This window comes from Globicephala melas, chromosome 14 (genome assembly GCF_963455315.2).
Source record: "Globicephala melas chromosome 14, mGloMel1.2, whole genome shotgun sequence".
Taxonomy (NCBI): domain Eukaryota; kingdom Metazoa; phylum Chordata; class Mammalia; order Artiodactyla; family Delphinidae; genus Globicephala; species Globicephala melas.
Window position 1 is genome coordinate 41252603 of NC_083327.1, and position 21467 is coordinate 41274069.

Here is a 21467-nt window from a genome sequence, read left to right on the forward strand (position 1 = left end):
TATGTTGGCAACAGAGAATTCTGCCTTAAAAAACAATATAAATCATCTTTTGCCACTGCTCTCTGAAAATAATTTGTGGTTAACAAAATCAAAATTGCACCTGCAAGAACTGCCAGTAATATCTTCAATTTTCACTGACAGCACTCTCCCTTCTCTCCCCCCGCATCTTTAGACTCAGGGAACAGCAGCACAGTGTCCACAATAAAAACAGACGTGAAAGAAAGGAAAGGAAGAGTTTGTAAAATTTCTTTGGGTGTGAAAGAGGATGGATCCTAGCATGAACAGCATACAAGTACACAGACAAAGCATACCTAAAATAAGGCAGTACACACACACCAGACTACATGTGTATATGTGTGCACGTGTGCGTGTGCCACTGCCCATTTTCTCACAGAAGTATAGTAGCTTCACTACCTAGAGGTAAATATCGATATATCAATGCTATATGTGAAAAAGAAAACCCAACACTAAATTGCCTTTTTAAATATTACAAAAAAACAATAAGAGTATCTTTGCTTAGAAATGTAAAAATAATGTGCTTGCAAATGCTAATTAATTAGAACTGAGAGTAAATACTTTGTGAAGAGTAGATAAGAAACTAGAACAGTTAGACCTCAGTTGGCCTGGGCCAAGTGTGAAAATATAGAATCACAGAAGCTTGGAGCCAGAAGGATTTGATTAGACTTCTATAAATCACATCTTAGAGGCATGAATCCCCTTGGTAACATCCCAGTCAAGTGGTCATTCTGCCCTGGTTTTAAATACTTCTGCTGTAAAGATACTCATTACTTCCAATGCAACCAGCCTCAAGTTCTTATTTAGGGAAGATAAACTTATCTGTACGTATATACATCCATTTGGTTCTTCTTCCCCTTCAACCCACAAAGACTAGATCTAACCCCTCCTTCAACCCTTCAAATATTTGAAGACAACCATGATGCCTTATAACTGTCCTGTAACTGAGCTGTCACTAACCTGGATTGTCTCCTAAACCAGTCAGCCAGGCTCTTTATCCATCCACACCACTCAGCAGCTGAAAGATCTTCATTCCTGGAGTAGACTGGTTGTGGTGCTTCTCAGGTGATGGGCCTGTGATGTGACTGTACTGTGTTGATGAGTTACTGCTGAAGACACTGGAGCCAGAGCGGGGAGATCCTAAATGGAGAGAGACCAGGGAAGAGCTTGAGTCTTAATTAAGGTGATGGCAACAAAGGCAGGCACTGTGATGTTTCACCTGTGCCGAAAAAACAAAAACAAAAACTATTACTTCATGTCATTGACATTCAACCAAGCCTGTAACTTTGGAGTTAGCACCTTGAGCTCTAGTTGTACCACCAGTTCTGTCATTGGCCAGTTGCATGCCCTGGGGAAATATTCCCCACCTTTCCAGAGTTGCCTCTGTGATATTCAAAGGTATATGCTGCTTTTCTGCCTAGAAATGTGGCCCCTCTCCCGGTCGGTCTCAGTTTAGATGTCATCTCCAGGAACCCTTCCCTGACTCCCACCCCTACCTCACCTTGAGACTGGCCTCTGTCTTCCATTGCACCCTATGTTCACCTCTATTGTAGCCTCACTCCATTGTGTTTTAATCACCTGTTCACTTGTCTGTGTCCACTGTACTGGAAGTTCTTTAAGGCTAAGAACTCAGTTTTGGTCTCCAGCACTTAGCTCAGTGCCTGGTGTATACCAGAACTCAGAAAATATTTGTTGAAAAAAGAAGAAAGGAAAAAAAAGACTAAGAGGGAGAAGATAAGATGAGGAAGTTGGGGCATATTATGTATCTAGCTTCTTACAGCTAAAACTCTGCAATTCCTTGTTCTTAAGTTCCATCTTTAATGTCAACCACAGACTTTTAGAAATCCAGATTTTTCTCTAGTAAGAAGATAAGTTTCAAGTGGTTACACCAATTAGAAAAGCTATAAATATTTATACATGTAATACAATTTTAGGACTGAGATTTAGACTTCATTTAACAAGCTCGAAGTTTTATTTTATATATAAGGAAACTGAGGCAAAATGAGATTAAGTTATTTGCCCAAACCCACCTGGTTAGCGGGAAAACCAGGTTTCAGACACTGATCTCTTTGTCCCTGTTGGGCTGTACCCCCCAGCCCTTCAAGCTCTGCAGTTGCCCAGCCTCAGAGACTGAAGAGCCCAGAGATAGCAACAGAACCATCAATGGTTTATTGGATAGGGGGAGCTTACACAAAGGATCCTGGAGGGAAACCCCACTATGTGTGGCAGACAACAGGCAGGACGTGACAGCAGCCTTCACTACTGGGGCGGCGGAGAAGGAGGCTACCATTTACAGGGGGGAAGCCAGGTCAGGTGGGCTCATCAGTTACCAGGGACTAATTAAGCCCTATAATTAAGAGGATTGGATAGTCATGTGAGTGAAGCAGGCACTGGTCAAGGAGGGGATGTATAGAGAGCAAGGAAACAGCCATCTTGAATGGCCTAACCATACAGCCCCCAAACCAGGATAGCAGGCCTCTAGTCTTCCTTTTTGAAAGAGCTGCTACAAACACGGCTACAAATGAAAGTGACAGATGTTTCTCCTTTTATGTGATGGTTATATCAATCCACAAGTTACTGGCTGTAAATTAAACTTTGATAAACACCCTTCTCTGCTCCTAGAGAAACTAATGAAAATTACTTCTCTTTTCTCCCAGAAACGTGGGAGGGTGGTACCGTGCTTCACCAGGTGGCTTCCATAAGTTGTTTGCTAAAGAGTTGCAGTCACATGAATTGCTTTCAGCCAGATTCGCTATCAACGCTCAGTGTTCTGGTATTAAGCCATAGGGTGGTGCTGCCATGAGACCAGCTTCTTGGCGAGTAGCCCTGAGGTGCAGCTGTAAGGTGACCCTGTGCAGGGTTGAGGCCAGAGCCCAGTGCTCAGTGCCAGAAACCTGAGCCAAACACTAGAACTAAGTCCCAGGGCACTGAATTGGTCTAAAGTAAAATTTTAGATGAAAAGATTTTTTTGTTTACTCTGAAGAACCACTTCATTTTTTTAAGCTCATAGGAAAGTTAGATGTTTTGCCATTATACTTGAAATATTTTCCAGAGGCCACACGTTTAAAAAAGAAGACGAGGAAGAAGAAGAGGAGGAGGAGAATAAGAGGCTTTAGATTATTTAAGAAGTCATGAAAATATTTCCTGAAAGCAACGTCTTTCATAAGATATGCTAACTGGAGAACCTTTATTTCTCCGTCTTGGAATATGCTGCGAAAGTTGTAAGGTGGTATTGGGGTGGAAGTGGTAGAGTCCTGGTCAAGGTGACGGTAATGACTGAACCAAACTCTGAACCCACACAGATTTGAATTCAGCACACAGCCCCACCACTTCCTAGCAGCTGACCTTGGGTAGTATGCTTAAGCATGGAGACTATGTTATATATTGGGGTTTTCAACCTGGCTGTGGTAGAATCACCTGGATGCTTTCAAAAAGCATCCTTGCCTGGGGCCCAGCCCAGACCAATTAAGTCAGACTCTCCGGGGTGAGACCCAGACAAGGATAGTTTTAGAATGCTCTCTGGTGATTCTAATGTTGCAGACCAATGGCCTCGTGATCGTAACTTTGGTGCTTGGAGTCAAATTGCTTGGGCTCACATGACAGATATGCCTTTTCATGATATTTGACCTTGGCCAATTAACCTGTGTGACCCTCAATGTTCTCATCTGTAAAAATGGGTTAATAGGAGTTTAGAGTTGTTAGAGGATTAAGCTAAGTAACTCATGTAAAAGCACAGTGTTGTGCTTGTGTAAAAGCATGTGTTGTAAGCACAGTGCTTACAACATAGTAAGTATTCAATCATAGCTGCTATTGTAATATTTATTAGCCATAATTTCTTTAATTCACATTGGGTGTAAAGCCCAGTTGGATCCTGTTCACAGTCCTGCAGAGAACACTGAAAAAAGAAAGATAGCTTACTAATGAACATGAAAATAAGTGGAAAATTTTTATAGGGATAAATATTTGTGTGCAACCTTCTTGCTAGATTTTGAGTGAAAGGATAAAGTTGAGTGAAAGGAGTCTGCACTGACTCAAGCGCCCATGGGAACTTCTGCTGCTCTTCCTCTCATGTCAGCCCATCCCTAGGGTGCAGGTCCTTACCTCACCGATGAGAAGAGGAGAAGCTGCTGAGATCCCAATAGTTTTAAGCCACCAACTTTAAGCTGTGGCAGAAATCCATCATGAGCACTAACTCTCTAATTCAGAAGTTGTTGGCTCAAGACACACAAATTGTTCTAATGCTTAGGAAAGTGCTTATAGGGGCAAAGAGGAAAGAGAAAACAAAAGTGGTTGACATGTTCCTGATAACCGCTCCGTGTCTTGCTCTGCCACTTAATAGTCAGGCAGCCTTGGACAGGCCACTTATCCTCTCTGAGCCTTGGTCTCACCTCAGTTCCCCATCTAGAGATTGGGGATGATAATATCAACCATGCAGGTTGGTTGTGAGGAGATGTAGTATGTGAAGCCACGCTGGGAACACAGTAGATGTTCAGGGACTTTTATCCTCCATGTTACCTCCTACCCCCTGTAACGTGTCCGTGTTTAGAAATGCCCTTTAAATAACCCCTGGGGGCGAAGAGAGAGAGAGAGAGAGAGAGAGAGAGAGAGAGAGAGAGAGAGAGAGAGAGAGAGAGATCCTCCCCCATTGGTAACTCAATAGTATTCTATATACTCTGCCCTTGCATACATTCAGGTATTGGAAATCATGTGCCATATTTACTTAAGAAGCTTCCCTACCCCTTTGTAGGTATTAAAAGAACAGGGTAGCAAGGGAAAATCAGAAGTTGTCCCTGATTTATCTGTGGCTGAAGAAGGAACTAGGGAGGTGCAGCGAGCAGCATTATTTCTTCCTCCAGGTGAACTAATGAAGGCTTAGAAGAAACAGCTGCATCACGGCCAGGGTGGCCTAACCTTGTCCTTTCACTTTCATTATATGCTTATCTGGCCTTCAAGGAGCTGTTGTTGCTGTATCAATGGTTGACAGTCATCACTGCAACCAAGGAAAATGTATGTGACAAAAAAACTACATTTCATTAAACTTTGGATTGAGGAAGTATATGTATAGGATATAATTATTATTTTTTAGAAATTAAGGAAAATCATCCACTCATTCAGCCTTCAAATATTTATTGACAGCTACTGTTGTAACAAACACCATTCTGGGCACTGAGGATACAACAGCAACTAAAACAAAAATCCCTGCCTTTTGCAATTTCTATTCTAGTGGAAGATGTAGACAGTAAAAAAGATAAATTAGTAAGATATATAGTATGTTAGGAAGTAGTTAGTGCTAAGGGGAAAAATAAGGTAGAAAAGGGGACTGTAAAATATCAAGAGGTATATTAGATGGTGATCCAGGGAAAGTCTCATTGATAAGGTGCTTTTTGTTTTTTTTGATAAGGTGCTTTTGAAGTAAAGACCTGATGGAAGTGACAAGCCAGCCTTGAGGATGTCTGAGGGACAGCTTTCAAGACAAGGGGTCCTGAGATGAGAGGGTGCCTGGTGTGTCTGAGGAGCAGCCTGGAGGTCAGCGTGTGAGCTGAGCATGGAGGGAAAGCAGTCTGAGATCTGGTCAGAAAGAAAACAGGCCAGTTGTATGGGGCCTTAGAGGACATGATAAGGATGTCAGCTTTCACTGGTAGTAAGAGGAAAAGCTCCAGGGAGTTTGGGCAGAGGAAAGATATTATACAACCATTTTTATTGAGTGCTTGCTCTGTTAGATTCTATTTTAAATGCTTTATTTGTAATCCTCACAATTACCTTATGAGGTAGGACCCACTATCTTCTCCATTTTACAGCCGAGGAAACAGAGGCCCAGAGAGGTTAAGTAATAGCTTGCATGAGGTCACACAGCTGACAGGGACATGGTGAAAATTTAGACCCTGGCCAACACTTAACCACCTTGTTGTCTTGACCCCAAATGCTTAAGAGACTGAGGGTTTTTTTTTTTCTTTCTTGATATCTGTATTTCCAGAGCACACTTACAATGAAATCACTTCATACTCATTCATAAATACAGAACTTCTTTGCTTAAACTGATAAATATTCCAAGTATTCTGCTTTATGATTTCAAGTTTTTTTGTTTTTTTTTAAAAAAAGCCCTCAGGGACTTCCCTGGTGGTACAGTGGTTAAGAATCCACCTGTCAATGCAAGGGACATGGGTTCGATCCCTTTTCCAGGAAGATCTCACATGCCGCGGAGCAACTAAGCCTGTGCACCACAACTACTGAGCCCATGTGCTGCAACTACTGAAGCCCACATGCCTAGAGCCATTGCTCTGCAACGAGAAGCCACTGCAGTGAGAAGCCCACGCACTGCAACAAAGAGTAGCCCCTGCTCGCCACAACTAAAGAAAAGCCCTCGAGCAGCTGTGAAGACCCAGGCAGCCAAAAAAAAAAAAAAAAGCCCTCATATTAGCATATTAACAAGCATCTTGACATGTCTCGCTTTAATTATGCAGACAGCAATTTCTTTTTTGCTTCTAATGTAGAGGTTGATTGGGAAATTTTTTATTTTATTGCTTACAATCTTACCCTAGCTACCTAAATCACTACTATAAGATTTGACATCTATAATTTATCATTTTCCTCTGCTATTAGATAAAATGCCCTTTAAAACATTCCACAGCAAGGTGAACACAAGTCAAGCTTGCAAAGTTCTAGAAAAAAGAATTGCAAAGAATCATTAAAGAATAATGAACGTTGACTTATGTAGCATATGATATCAGGGCTGCCCAGTTTAACAAATATAATTATTCCAAGTCATTTTCAGAAGGCCTCTAAATTTCAGCACCTAATTTTCATCATCTTTCAAGGAATAACAACAAAAATACCTTACATTTATAAAGACTCTAAAAGCGAACTCTTTAATTCATTTCTCTGGATTTCACTAAAGCGAAGCATGAAACAATAGACAACTTAAAATACAGGAAACCCAGATTCCTTTTACTATTGCGTGGCTTTAACATTTTACTGCTATAGCCAAGAGTCCTTGGTTTCTGCGGCCAACAGCCTTTTGCATGCTGATTTTGCAGAGAGAGTCTCTCAGGAGTTATTACTTTTGAGTACTATCTACGATGACTCCAGTCTCTGCAGGAAGTGGGAGGTAGCAGAGTTTGGGAATGAAAACACTGAGGGGACTGTAAGGAAACTGAGGGGACTGTAAGGACTGTTTCATTTTGGGAATGAAAACACTGAGGGAAAAATCTTTCCAGATAGAATTGTCAACTCAATCTAATTTTAGGTTTCGGGCAGAACACATAGCTGTACCTTCAGCTACCTGCAAACATTTGCCTCTCAGGTGCCCATCATTGAAGGACTACAACCAGGACAAACAAAAATAATGAAGTTTTCTATCATAATATTTTTTAGTAAAATAGGTGATGTGTCAGAGTATGTGTGTGTATGCTTGCACACGGGCAAACCATGTGTGTGTACCCCTACGTTCAAGGTTTCATAGCGTTCGGAGTAAAGGAGATGGTCCAAAAGGGTTTCTTTCTATTTTTCATAAACTCTATTTAATTTTTCCTTCCAGTCCCTCACAACCAAAAGGACTAATAGTCCCAGGCGCAAGACCTCAGAAACATATTACTGAGTTATGTGAAACAGGAATAGGAGACATTTTTAGTAATACTTTCTATGTGGTAGCTATTTTGGTATTGAAACAACTAAATCAAATCTAACAAAGGTCTTTTGAGAGGAAATGGTTAAAAGGGCATGTCTTTCCTTTTCTAAAAGGAAAACCACAGCAAAGTATTCCGATCAGGAATAAATTAAAGAGCACTGCACTTTTCTGCAAGGGTCAGGAAGTCAAGCTCTTGGCCTTGGGCTGCTTCTCAGCCCCACCCCAGCTGACCCTGGGAACAAGGCACTCCCCATCTCTGTGTGAACTCAACAGTTGCTGTCAAGTCCTGCCATTCCTCTGCAGAAAAGAGCCAGGGATTTTCTGGCTCTTGCCAGAAATCAGAGTCAGAAGGAGGTAGCTAAGGTGCCGGGGGCTTTCTATAGTGTCCCAGTGCCAGCTTTCTGTCGCCAAAGGAAAATTCCCTAAACTCACTAAAGCCAAATCTCACATTTTGAAAAGTCTCCAAAAGAAGTTTCATAAACTGTTTTGCTGCTAGAAGATTAAGCTCTCATTTCCCAGATTACATTTTTTAAATGTAATTTCCTTAAATTCAGCAGCACTTTTAATCCATGACACTCACTGGTAGACAAGAAAAACAACTCTGCTGTCTTCACAATCGATTTAAAGCTTACAGATGTGACATCTCAGTACTTCATGTTGTGGTTAATTGCCTTATACTAACATCTGATGAAAAAAAATATATATATATATTTAATGTTCTTATATAACCTGTGCAGCTGACATGTGATTAGTTGGGAAATAGGGGCTGTGAGGTGTCCCAAACAGCTGAACTTGATCAAGATGTCATGCACTCTTGACCTCTTTAATAGACTATTTTGCTCTTTTGACAGCATTCAAAATCTACTTGTCCTTCAAGGTCTAGCTCAGTTCCTGCCTCCAGCCCAAATCTGTGCCTGACCATTTAAGTTCTCACTGAGATCTTCCCCCTGGCACCACCTTAAGGCCCTATTGCCTGTGCTATTATGGCATTTGGATATGTCAGCGTACACCATATTTTATTCACTGACTTTCAAGGGCCGTGTGCTTTCTCTTTGGCTCCCCATAGTGCCTAGTCTGGTGCTGAGCACATGTGGATGCTCCGTGGTAGAAGTGAATCAAATTGACTTACCTCCTTTTTCCTCATTTTCCCTATGATCATATCTAGGGCTAAAATTTGCATTATTGCTTTTTATTTCTCCAGTCATTGTTCCTTAGTGACCCAGGAGCATCTAGAATGAGCTGCAAGTTAGATCACTCCTGGAATAGGTTGGTCACCTGTGGTTTTTGGCTTGGATGTCACTGTCTGTACCACCCATGGAAATGGGAGACAAGTTACATCCCTTATGACTGTAGTCATTAGGGAATTACCAATGAATATAAAGAGAAAAAATAAGCTAATGGAACAGAGAAAGAAAATAAAGAAAAGGATGAGGGGAAAAGAGAATGAAAGAGGCAAAAAAAAAAAAAAAAGCTCCCACAATCCTACTTTCTGATGTACATACGTTTCCTTTTTAAATGACAAAACATAAAGACTCCTCGCAGGTATATTTAATGGATGGTTACTTGCATATCTTAATAATGTTTGCTCTCTGGGGAATCATATACAGAAACAACTGCCTTTCCAGTTTGAATTAGGAATAAAGTGGAAAGGCAGTTACTTTGGGAGGAAGTAAAAGCAAAGCCTAGTAACACTGGTGCATTGTATGAGGCAGTGAGAAATGACAGTTCACAATGAGGCAGACTTCTCTCTTCAGTGATCAGCCTGCTCGGCCCTCAATGAGTCCGTGAGATTCCGCATTTTATAGGTTGAGCTTCCCACTGGCAGCAACTGAAGCAGTTTATTATGCACATTTGTCACGTGATCCACTTCATCAACCAAATGGAACTGGGAGAATAAGCCACCCTAACAAGATCCTCAGTACACTCTTAAAAACTACTTACAGATGTACTCTTCCTCCTAGGGGATACAATGCGTTTCCTTGTACGGTGCCACATGATACAGGAAATGCATTATCCCCATCCAAATTCAGGCATACCAGGAGGAAGCCCATGAAAAGAAAGCGGCTCAGAAAAGCACACATGGCTTTTGCAAAAGTCCTGAGAGGGGCTCCTACACCAATTTGTGATAACGGCAGATAAAATCCCAGGCCTCTGAAGCTCAGTTCATTACAAATGCTAATGTCCACACAGGGGAAAGGAAACCACATCAGCAGTCAGCATCGACACAAATGTTGCCAATGCTTTTTATTTACGGTTGTCACTGAGTCCCCTCAGCAGTATGCCACATCTCCATTTGTGTTGTAACTTTAACTACGTTATGTGCTTTCACAGCTCGCTAGGTTATGTACCCATAGGTGATTTGTGCTTTCAGACTGTGTCTGGTGAGATGAGCGGCTGCACTTCTAATCTTGAATCTGGAACCATTTTGTTCCCATTCAGATAAGATCGAAGGAATGCTTTTGTAGATGCATCCAGGAACAGTAACACCTGCCATTGTTAAATCTTCCTGTTTCAGCTGGGGTGATCAATTTATCATTCAGTCAGTCAGCCAACAGCTATTTATTGAACACCTGCCACGTGCCAGACACTGTTCCAGGCATTGGAGATATAACAGTGAATAGAGTCCTACCATCAAAAAGATTACATTCTAGACAGGGGGAGGGGGAGACAGCAAACAAGTATGGAATATGGCAGAGTGTGTCAGTCAGGATAGGCTAGTTACTCTGTGGTAATAACAACCCAATCTCAGTGGATTAAAACAACCAGGTTTATCTCTGACTTACACTGGGTGTTCATTGCAGGTCAGCTGGGGGCTCAGCTCTGTGCAGCTTCACTCTGGGACCCAGGCTGCCCGGAGAATCCCCATCTGGAGCATGGCCAGTCTCTGTGGGAGAGGGAGAAGATAGAGTGGTGAACTGCGCACTGGCTTATGCCCGAAAGGGACACACGACCCTTCTCCTCACGTGGCACTGGACAAAGTCAGTCAGGTGGCTGCACCCAACTTCAAAAGGTGAGGAAGTGCAATCATATCATATGTTTAGGAAAATCAGACATACTTGGTGGGCAGAACTGTCCCAATGATGATGATTGCTATAAAGAAAAAAAGCAAGGTAAAGGAGATGGTGTCTGGGGAGCTGGTTTCCACTTACAGAGATGGTCAGGAAAGGTCTCTCTGATATGGTGACATTTGAGGAGAGATCCCAAGGAAGAGAGAGAGGGCCGTTTGGATGGGGTGGGGACAGCATCCTGCAGAGGATACAGCAAGGGCATAGTTTGCCTGGCATGTTTGAGGAACAGCAAGGAAGTCAAGATGGCTAGAGGGGAGCGAGCAAGGGGAGAGCTGTAGAAAAGTAGGTCAGAGACATAAGAGAGAGTTGTGGGACCCAAGTGGGCACCTTATTATAAGGGCTATGGCCATTGCAGATGTTTGGGTGAAGACATGATCTGAGTTAGGTTTTAAAAGAATCCTGTAGCTGCTGTGAGGAAAATATACCAAGGGGCCAAGGGCTGAAGCAGGGAATAGTTGAGAGGCTCTTGCAATAATCCAAGTAAGATAAGAGACTGGGTAGTAGTCAGACTCTGGAGAGAGTTTGAAGGTAGAACAAACAGAATTTGCCCATGTATTGCTGTAAGAGAAAGAAAGGATTCAAGGATGACCAGCAAGGTTTGTTTCTTCTAGTAATCCCTGGATACACATAAGGACTACTTCATGTGACTTTTGAGAATCTTCAAATTTGGCAAAATCACATAGCACATAACCTCCCTCCAAAATGAGTTGAGAGTTGAAGAGCCAAGTGGAGAGATGGATGCTGGGTGGTCAGCTTGATTCATGGACCATCTAAGGGACATCTCTCCCACACTGGTCTAATATCCAGTCCCTCTTAGGGTTTTGATCCATGTTACTTTATAAAACCAGAAAAATGAGCTTCATAATTACAAGCAAAACAGGAGCTTCTGACTGAGTCATCCCAACCTCATCCCACTCCTCTGTGAACCTCAGGTACCACTACCAAGAAACTTAGCTATACAACACAAGATCTGTCCTCAGTATACGCTGGTATAGTGGTGTGTCATCAATTCTCCTAAAAGTAGGTTGAATAGAAATCTTAATAAATACAATAAAATAACATTATGGTGTTCTTCTGAATAGTTTCCCCTCTTTCTGCTCACCCTGTCTTCCCATCACATGGTTCTCCCCATTCACCACCACCCATTAAATGGCCACTAGAGCGCCCTACTACACCTGGGCCTTCTCTTATGTCTTCTCCAGCTTAGGAAAGCACAGGTTGAATGCACAGTTTGCCAACTACCGTAATGGAATGAATAAATAAAGGTCATTGCTGTTTTTTGTTTTGTTTTTTTTTTTCCTTGGCCGCACTGCACAGCTTGCGGGATCTCAGTTCCCCGATCAGGGATTGGACCCGGCCCACTGCACTGAAAGCCCAGAATCCTAACCACCAGGCCACTGGGGAACTCCTTATTGCTGTTTTTAAAAACTGTATATTTTTGGTATTTGTAATCAAAAGCATTCGTTCATTCAAAACATCTTCTTGAACTCCTACCATGTGCCACTTCCTCTTCTAAGCACTGGAGACACAGCCATGAATAGAATGTGGAAGTAATACATATTGTTGAAAACTGGGAGAGCATAGAAAAGTATTAAGAAAAGATAAACTTTCCACTAACTCACCACTGAAACATAACTGCTAGTAACATCTTGGTGCCCTGTCTTTTTCCAAGCACACATATTGTTCCTCCTTGCTCTTTTGAATAAAATTTACAACTCTGGACTTATACAGTACATTTTTTTCTTTAAAAATTATTTCTTCTTATAAAAATAAATCATAGTAGATGCTCAGTAAGTATTTGTTGAATGAATAAATTAATTATAGAAACAGTAAATTACAGAGAAGCAAAAAATTAAAAATGAAAGTCATCAATAATATCACTACTAAGAGATAGTATCACTAGTAATAGTTTGGGTTGTTCAGTATGGTTTTGAATAATCAACATATTTTTACAACATCGCTCCACAATGATTATTTTGTAAATGACAACTTTCTCTTTTTTCCTAATTACAAAAGTAACATGCCATTGTAGATATTTTGGAAAATATTGAAAACTACAAAAGGAAAAACCAAAAGTTATTTGTAGTCCCACTGCCCTGAGACTACTGCTATTAATATTCTCCAATTGGGCTTCCCTGGTGGCGCAGTGGTTGAGAGTCCGCCTGACGATGCAGGGGACACGGGTTCATGCCTCGATCCAGGAGGATCCTACATGCCGCGGAGTGGCTGGGCCCATGAGCCATGGTCGCTGAGCCTGCGCGTCCGGAGCCTGTGCTCCGCAACGGGAGAGGCCCGCGTACCACCAAAAAAAAAAAAAAAAAATCTCCAATCTTTTTGGAAATTTTTTTCCAATCTTTTTTTTCTTGAGCAGTACAGTAGGTTTGTTAAGAGCCTGGGCAAGTTACTCAGCCTCTCTGAGCATCAGATTCTTCATCTGTAAAATGATACTAGTAGTACCCACTTTGTAAGATTGGTGTGAAATTTAAATAAGATAAGATACACAAACTGTTTAGTTTAACATCTGACTGACCCATTATAAGTGCTTAATATGGGAACTCTTACCACTTTGCAAGACATTTCTATATAGTTGGTCAGACTTTATACATGAATTTTTGGTCCTCTTTTTTTAAAGAAAGAAACAACATTCCTCAATCTCATTAAATTTAAAATTCTGAGACGATCTCAAATTTTCAGAAAAATTGCAAGCAAAGTACAAAGATCTTTTCTCCCTTGAAATATTTGAAAGGAAGTTGTCAATCCAATTCCTCCATTACTCCTGAATATCATAGCTCACATTCTACAACTCAAACAGAGACATAGCTCAAACAGAGACATTCCCCTACAACTCCAGTGCAAACAGCAAAATTGAGAAATTAACATTGGTACACTGGGGTCTAATCCTCAGACTCCAGTCAGATTTCTCCATACATACCTTATAACAAAAGGATTCCAGTTCCAAACCACACCATGTAATTATTCCCCATGTCTCTCCAGTCTCCTTCAATCTGAAATAGTTCCTCCACCTTTCCTAGACTTTAATATCCTTGACACTTTGAAAGAATATGGGCCAGTCATTTTGCAGAATGTCCCTCATATGATGTTTTCTCATGATTAAGTTATGCATATGTCTTTGTCAGGAATACCACAGAAGTGATGCTGTGTTCTTATTGTATCTTATTAGGTAACATACCTGTTTTGGCTATAACAACCTGTGCTGGACCACCTTCCTACACAGATACGCCTCTCACCCCATCTGGGCTCTGAAATATCCTCTTCACCCTGCCTCGACGCCAACATCTCGCACTAGGCTATGCCTTTGCAAGAACACTCCCCTCACCCCACGTGGGCTCTGAAACCTCCTGCCGGGCTGCCCCTCCCACCCTCAATCCTCAGCCCACCTGGGCCACCCTGCGCTGAGCCATCCTCTCAGCCTGCTTTGGCTCTGACACTGAGCTAAGCTGACCCTCTGCAGCGGTGGCTCTCTTGAGCTGCCTGGGCACTGGCACCAGCTATCCCACTCGTGGGATGCCCTCCTCACTCCACTTTTGCAGTGTTCTAATTCTTTAAAGATTTCTATTATCTATGTATATAGTATCAGTTTTTCCTCAAACTAGAGGTCTGTGTATGTATTATTGATGATCCATCAGTAATAATGTGTTTTCATTTCAATGATGATCGAAAAAAAACTTACATTATAAAATATAAGCATATCTGGGATGTTCGTTTTATAACCACATACTTTTAGTGTTGGTGCTTTGTGTTTAAAATTGGGTTGGTACCGTGTGATTAGTAATGTGTCAATATTTAACTTTTAAACTGGTGGTAGTTTTAGATTGGCATTCCTGGCATCAAAATACAAAAACCATCTTGATTTCTGTTCAGTAAAAATTATATTGCGTTTTCTTACCAACTATAAATCTAAAACTGCTCACTGATGAGATTTATGTCTTTATTTAATAAATTAATTTTGACTTTCCATCATAAAAATAACCATGCTACTTTAATTGTCACAGGCTGATGAAAAAAGAACTGAGCTGGCTGACTTGATACACAAATGATGTACTCATGCAAAGTGAAGGCCAAATGAATCATGGCACTGGTATAAGTGAAGTTTTACAATAGTTCAAATAGAGGAAAGTAGAGAGAAAACTGAGTCATTACAGGTCTCTTGGTATCATATATTGAACTCAAAAGAAGCTAGGCAAAACAGCCACTTTTTTCAGATTATTGACAGATGTGTTTGTGTGTGTGTGTTTATATGGCATATCAGCTTGCAAATATTCTCCATGAAGGACTTTTGTTAGGAGCTTTTTAAAAAAATAATTATCAATATTATATTTTGGAGAAAACCATTTTTAGATGAGTTGGACCAATTAAAATAATCAACTGATGGTTTCAAATGAGTAACCTGATGGAAGGAAAAATTATGGTAATGATAATGATTGCGAATCAAAGGACTGTCCATCATGCTCATAATCAAATATTTAGGTCAACAATTGAGACATAAAATGCATAAAAGCATCTTATTATGCTTTTATAATTACATGTATACATTGTAATTAAATCCAACATTGGCTACTTAGTTTCAGCAAAACTTTACCACTTTTACACTAAATTAATGTTTCTTATTTGAATTTATCTGGTGATCTTGTTTTTATCTAGCTTGTTAAATTTGATTTCTTCTTATGGTTTGTTTTAATTGTGGTAAAGAAAACACATAACCTAAAACTTACTGTCTTAACCATTTTTAAGTGTACAGCTTGGTAGTATTGAGTATATTCACACTGTGTGCAACAGACGTCTAGAACTTTTTCATTTTGTGTACTTATAGTTTTTAATGAGCTATAAGTATAAAGCATTTATACCTAATTATACATTGGCACGTATTTAAGGAACAAGATGATGAAAATTATTTAAGTCAACATAAAAGGTGGTCTCAAGAGAACTTTTTCCTTTTGGGAAAAAAGGAAGAGGTTTAAGAAACACTAATCAATATGGTAATTAACTTCCAATCTAAATGTTTGCTTAGGCCCACCCCCACTTTTCTCCCTGGCTGGACGGTTCACAGTGGACTGGGAGGAAAAGGCAGTGATACCTCATTTCTTGGAAAAGCAGAGCCAGGGGAGAGCATAGCAGTTTTCCCAACCTGAATTCAAAACTTGCTTTTAAGTAATAGGTATAATATGAACACAATACTGCCTTTCAAATTACTTTTCAAAATAGTTTCAAATCCATTTTCCTAATTTTGAGGCCCCGTTGTGAATCTCTAAAGTTAGTTTCCTTTAAAGTCAAACCTCATTGCCAAGTTTGATGTGTTATAACTCTAATCGTCCAAGCCAGTGCTGCTGGAGTTTTGCTCCTTAGCAAGATGCTAGAGGAAGAAGGCTGTCTCCAGATGCTGTGATTGTTCTGAGTCTGCTATGGCCTCTTGCAGGCCTTATTAAGAAAACAAACTGTGCTGATTAGTTTCTCTGAAAAACTAGACGGAAGTTTTCAGCTTAAAAGCTCATATGCTGACCTCTCCTAAGGCTTCATTTTTAAAATGAAAGTTTGTTGTTAGGATTTGCTATTTGACTTTTTAGAAATAAGAAAATATCCAAAGTTCCCATAAGTAATCATTAATTATGAGGTGGAAAGCAAGAAGGAAAGGGCAAGAAAGGAAGGAAAATTTATCATTTACTCTGTGCCAGGCACTATTCTAGAAGCTTTATATCACCCGTCTTACCTTGTCCCGACAACCTCCCTAGGAGTTGGTTCTGTTGTCCCCATTTCAATGGCTGAGACTCTGAGAGGTAAAGTAACTTGCCAAAGATCACGGAGCTTGTAAGCGAACAGGTTTGATTCAAACTCAGGGTTGTCTGATTACCACTCACTCAAGTACGAAACACGTCAAGACACATCACAGATCAGCTTGGTCAGTTTTCTGCCACAGATTTTGTCTGGGGAAACTGGACCATGCCGATACTCATTCATGGAGAAAGTCTCTCTGCCCATTCCAGCACATTATCATTCTCTGCTCTCTCGCTCAGTTACTTGTATATTTAGCTGACAGACTCAACTTCGAACACTCCCCAGACCCTACCCAACAGAGTGCAGAAATCCCTTTGCTCTCTCGCAGCTGATCCCAGTACCGGCTAGGTTTCTGCTCCCCCAGATGTGGAGGCTGCAGTGTAAAAAGCACTTCCTCATCTTGCAACTACAGTATTGTCTGGCGCTTCTTGAGGCACAGGTCTAAGCTGCTGTCTAGAGAGGCCTGATGTATGCCCTGTGGGCTGCACTGTCATTTACTGGTTTAATATGCACACTCTGTGATGCATTTTTATACTTTCCCATTTCTTAAATTCTGTCTCCTAACTCAGATCTCATTTACATGGTGATTTATAGGGCCTGAATATTATAATCTAAAAGGTGTATGTGGAGAGGAGGAGTGAGCACATCTTCTATTTATTAGGAAAAGTCTCCAATCATCTGCTTCTTTGAAAATCTGACCTTGAAACTGCATAATGAGAGCTCAGTCCCCAGTCATAGTGAGGAGCAGGGAAAAGGGACCAGCTGGTCTGTTTGCTTAGCGTCTACTGTACGCTGCCTTGGGTAATCTCTTTTCACATGACGGCCTCTCTCCCCAGTTAGATTTTAAATAATTGGAGGGCAAGAGCATGTATCACTGACCTCTGTGCCAAGCATAAGCCCCTTGCACATAGTAGGCATTTAGTAAATAACTGGATGTTGGTTGCTGATCTGTGACTGACTGCTGCTTAAACCTCCCCATTCCCCACCATACCCCTGACCTTTCTGGTTTAGCTTTTACGTGACAGTTTCATTAGAAATGGTAGCAGGATGGAACCAGAACTTTCATGCACACACTGGGATATCAGAGACTTCTGCTTCACGTGTCTTTTCAAAGAATAAGTATAGGCTAGTATCCAAAGACCTAGTTTAGAATCTTGAATTTTAAAAACTTGACTGTGGGAAAGCCCTGCCCACTCACTTTGGAATGCCCCCGCCCCCTCTTAAGCATACTACACAGCATGGTTTAGTGCCTGGACTTGGTGATACCCCTTTGCCTAGGAGGGCTAGTGCATGAAACCCTTTCCACGCTGACACCACAGCTTAAATTCATTCTTCAGGCAGCCATTATTTTTTCTTATTAGGGTCAAAGATAAGGTGATGTGTGGAGGGGCAGCCGGGGCATCGTCTGGGGGGACAAGACTCTACCAGAGGAGCAGGAGCTGATGCTGGGCATCTCATTGGAGGCAAGAAGGAGCCCATACAGAAGCAGGGGATGGGGTTTAGGTGCTGTGGAGCATTAGCTGCTGCCCCGACTGCACAATTCTCCTCAGGCTGGCTGTTTTGCCCAAACCTAGTCTAGAACTGTCCATGTTCTAGGAGCCTCTTATGAATGAGCATCTTGCTTTGAAAATCAATTTGAAGCCAGAGTGGAAGTTTTCTTTTAGTCACAAAGTGAGAGCAATGAAAATAGGACTATCCTGCTGTATTATTTTTGGCCTTGTAACAGTGCAAAGTCAACTTTTCTTTCTGACTCAGGAGCGTTTTATAAAATCTCCACGTTTTGTGTGCATTTCAGACCCGAGAATCTGCCACCCCAGACCCCATTGTGAGGGACGATTTAAAGTTCAGGGAAACAGCAGCTCTCTGCAAGTTTCTGAGTAACTGAACTTTGTTATAACAACAGATTGGAAGATAGAATCTGTTAATCTCTAAACTCAGGGAACCCTTGACCCCTATCCCGGGTAACACAGGATGCTGAAAATTGGTCGGGTCCCTAACTCACCTTCTCACATTTCTCCTCTCCCTGGAAGAACGCAGCTTTTGACCACCGTGCCAGCTTGAGAGCAGGGCCTCCCTGTCACGCCTCCGTGACTGCGTGACCAGGTGGATTTCTGTGCCGGGCGTCGCCTGGAAGGTGGCAAAAGCCAGACAGGTACCTGTGGCCCAGCTGCTGCTCAGCTACGAGGCTGGCAGCCAAGCCGGGCGGCAGCTTCTCGAAAGCAGCCCTTTTGATGACACCGATTACATTTCCCTCACTAGAGCCTTGGACTGATTGAGCAACAGCCAGCTTCTCTGGGTAACAAAGAGGAGGGGAAAGTAATCCAAACACAGGTTTTATTATAAAAACCTGGGAGTGAGAGAAGTATATTTATTCTGTAAGATAACACACCTGCTCAGTGCCCAGGAGGCTCATTTCCATCAGTTGCCATGGCAAACTCGTTATACTTCAAGGCCATGTGGCTTTGTTTCCTTTTGAGATCTGGTCCTTGTCCTACCTTTCCTAACAACTGCAACACAATGACATGGAGGCCTGCGGCAGCATAATTGATTTCTCCTTCCCTCTATCAACGGTTCACATTTGTTCGGCACAGGACTGAGCCTGCCTCTTCCTTTGAACTCCTGGCTAACCATGAAGGCATGCTTCAGAGAGCCGTCCTCATTAACATTCCAGGTCTCCCTTCCCCGTCAGCGATAAACAAGCCCCGCATCAACGGCCTCCTTCCTTCCAGCTTTACAAATGAGTGGCTCAGCTCCATGTTTCGCTGCCGATCCAGGTGCCCAGGCGCACAATGCGGGGCTAAGAAGCACGCTGGAGAGACTAAAAATAGAACAGCAGTTTTGGACGCATACCAGAGCAGCTACTTCATCTCAACTTGCTTTGCACACTAAGCCTAATGGGATCCATCAGGCATGAGTTCTCTCCCTCTCGCCCTCCCTCTCCCTCTCCCTCCCCGCCGCCGCCCCCCCACCCCCCCCATCTACCGTCAGCACCTTCCTGGTGAAGGCAGCAAAGGAGGTCAGGCCAGGGACAAGAAGCGTGTGCCCTCCTGGTCTTAGTTTACGAGTCCTGGGAGATCTGGGGGCTGCAATTACTCTTTCCGTACAAGCGTTTCTAGAAAAGAGCAGGCAGGTCCAGAACATGGTCACCTTTGCCCAGGTACACTTCGCTCCTCCAAGACTTTCATTGTTCAGCAAAGGCTCAACTATCACTTCCTACACACCCCAGTAAGCATGACCTAGCCCCAGACTCAGAAGCTTCTTGGGCAGTTAAATAGAGAACTACACTACAGTGTTCCTCTTACAGGTCCCACCTGCTTGGCTTGAGGCTAAAGATTTGGGAGCAAATGCACCATCACAGATGGAGGGGCTGTAGCTCACGTGGGTGGGTGGGCAGCACGTGACTGCCCAGGGTCTGTGAAAGCCTCCCACCAGTGATTCTATCTGAAAGCCTTTTGCAATAGAAAATGGAACAAATCAGTATTAAGTTAGGAACATGCTGTCCTGCCTGGGCACCAGGCCTCCCCAGTGCCAGCTGTATTGAATGAGCGAGGCTCCTCTGTGTTGTTGATGTGTCTCCCTTCTTGCAGCCTCCCTCCACCCAAAGGAGAGTTAGCCAGACCCACACATTTCTCATGAAGGGTAATGCAGGGGTTCCAAACAGCTAAGTATTACTCCAACGAGTACCACTCGTGTAGAATTAGGAGCGGGAGGGAGAAAAAACAGAAAAGGAGAGGGAAAGATGACTATTACAGTATTGAAAAATAAAAGCCTTTTCATGGTTGTTGTTTTGGAGATTGGCCAGATACAACGAAAAGAAATCGATCTACTGGCGGGTTTTGTCTGTAAGCTTCTGGAAGGTGTCAAGATCTTTTCAATTGTGCCTTGGTTTCATAGAATAGCAGGATAAAATAAACATGCCAAACTACTTCAAGAAAAGTCACCCTCCGTACAGCAATAATTAACCCCCCAAAGAATCTCCCACAGAACAAGTTGCAACATGATCGTTTAATCCTCCAGCCACCAGAGGACAGAGGTGCATCTTCCCTCAGCCTTCTCCTATGTTCATGAGGCCCAGTATACCTCCAGGAGACACTGGGTCATTTGTTGAATAAATCTACCATCAAAACCCAGAAAGTTTTCTAGGTTCACCGAATAAATGTCTGTAGACTGGAAGCCAGGGTGTTCTAGCCCAAGGGTGAGCTTAGCAGAGCCACGGGTGCTCTGCACCTCACTTTTCTCATGCCTGAAACAAAACTGCAGAGGTGCATGATTTCTAGGGTCCTTTCCAGACTGAAGATTCCCTGGCAGAAATAAATGATATGGGAATTAAATTTTCATTGGTGATTTCATTCATCCTTTCTCGTTTTGGTGGTGGTTTATTTGGTTCATGGGCCCTTATAGAACGATATACCTTGAAAAATATTGCATAATTCTTCAGGGGGAGAGGCATTTCTTCTTTGTGACATTTTCCCATACTCTAACTTTCCTTCTCTCTCATTTGCCACTAGGAGGTGGGTCTCACTGATTCTTCTTGGTTCATTAAGAAGAAACAGAAAGATCGTGTGTTTTGAGAGACTCTTTCTGGATCATTTCCCAGTGGTCACAGGACTTTGCAATTCATTTGGCAAAGGTGATGGTGACAATGGGGCATTTGGCAAAGTGGCTGATGAAGTGACTGAGGTTAAGAAGGCTCCTGGCAAAACATCATGAAACAGGGTCTGGAATGTTCGAAACGGAGGGCCTGCCTCCCTCGCAGACATGGCTCCGAGAAGAGCTCAGTCTTTAAACAGGTGATTTGTTTAATAGGAAGCAAAGAAAAACGGTATCAACAACAATTCTGGGGGGCACTGCGCTGAGAAAGAGCTAGTCTAATACTTCGATTGTAGCCATGAACTGAGATGCCTTTGAATAATACAGAAATTGAACTAACCAGGCAGATATTCTGAAACCAGTCACTGAAATTAAAAATC

General features: G+C 42.2%; 1 protein-coding gene and 1 long non-coding RNA gene across 8 annotated transcripts in view; one reads left to right on the top strand and one right to left on the bottom strand.

Moving 5' to 3' along the window:
• The window catches only part of LOC115866920 (uncharacterized), a 60728-nt gene extending 39743 nt beyond the window's left edge, over positions 1–20985 (top strand). For 6 of the 7 annotated variants that reach the window (XR_009558671.1, XR_009558668.1, XR_009558670.1 and 3 more), the window contains 3 exons: positions 5417–5541; positions 10441–10649; positions 13889–20985. This is a non-coding gene — a long non-coding RNA (uncharacterized lncRNA). The remainder of the gene's footprint in view (positions 1–5416; positions 5542–10440; positions 10650–13888) is intronic. The other variant, XR_004044893.2, reaches the window with a different exon arrangement.
• Positions 18822–21467, bottom strand: part of TRAF3IP2 (TRAF3 interacting protein 2) — a 45010-nt gene continuing 42364 nt past the window's right edge. The window contains exons 10-11 of the transcript XR_009558666.2: positions 19489–19609; positions 18822–19315 (exon numbers count right to left, since the gene is read on the bottom strand). The gene's annotated coding sequence lies outside the window, so the exon portion shown is untranslated. The remainder of the gene's footprint in view (positions 19316–19488; positions 19610–21467) is intronic.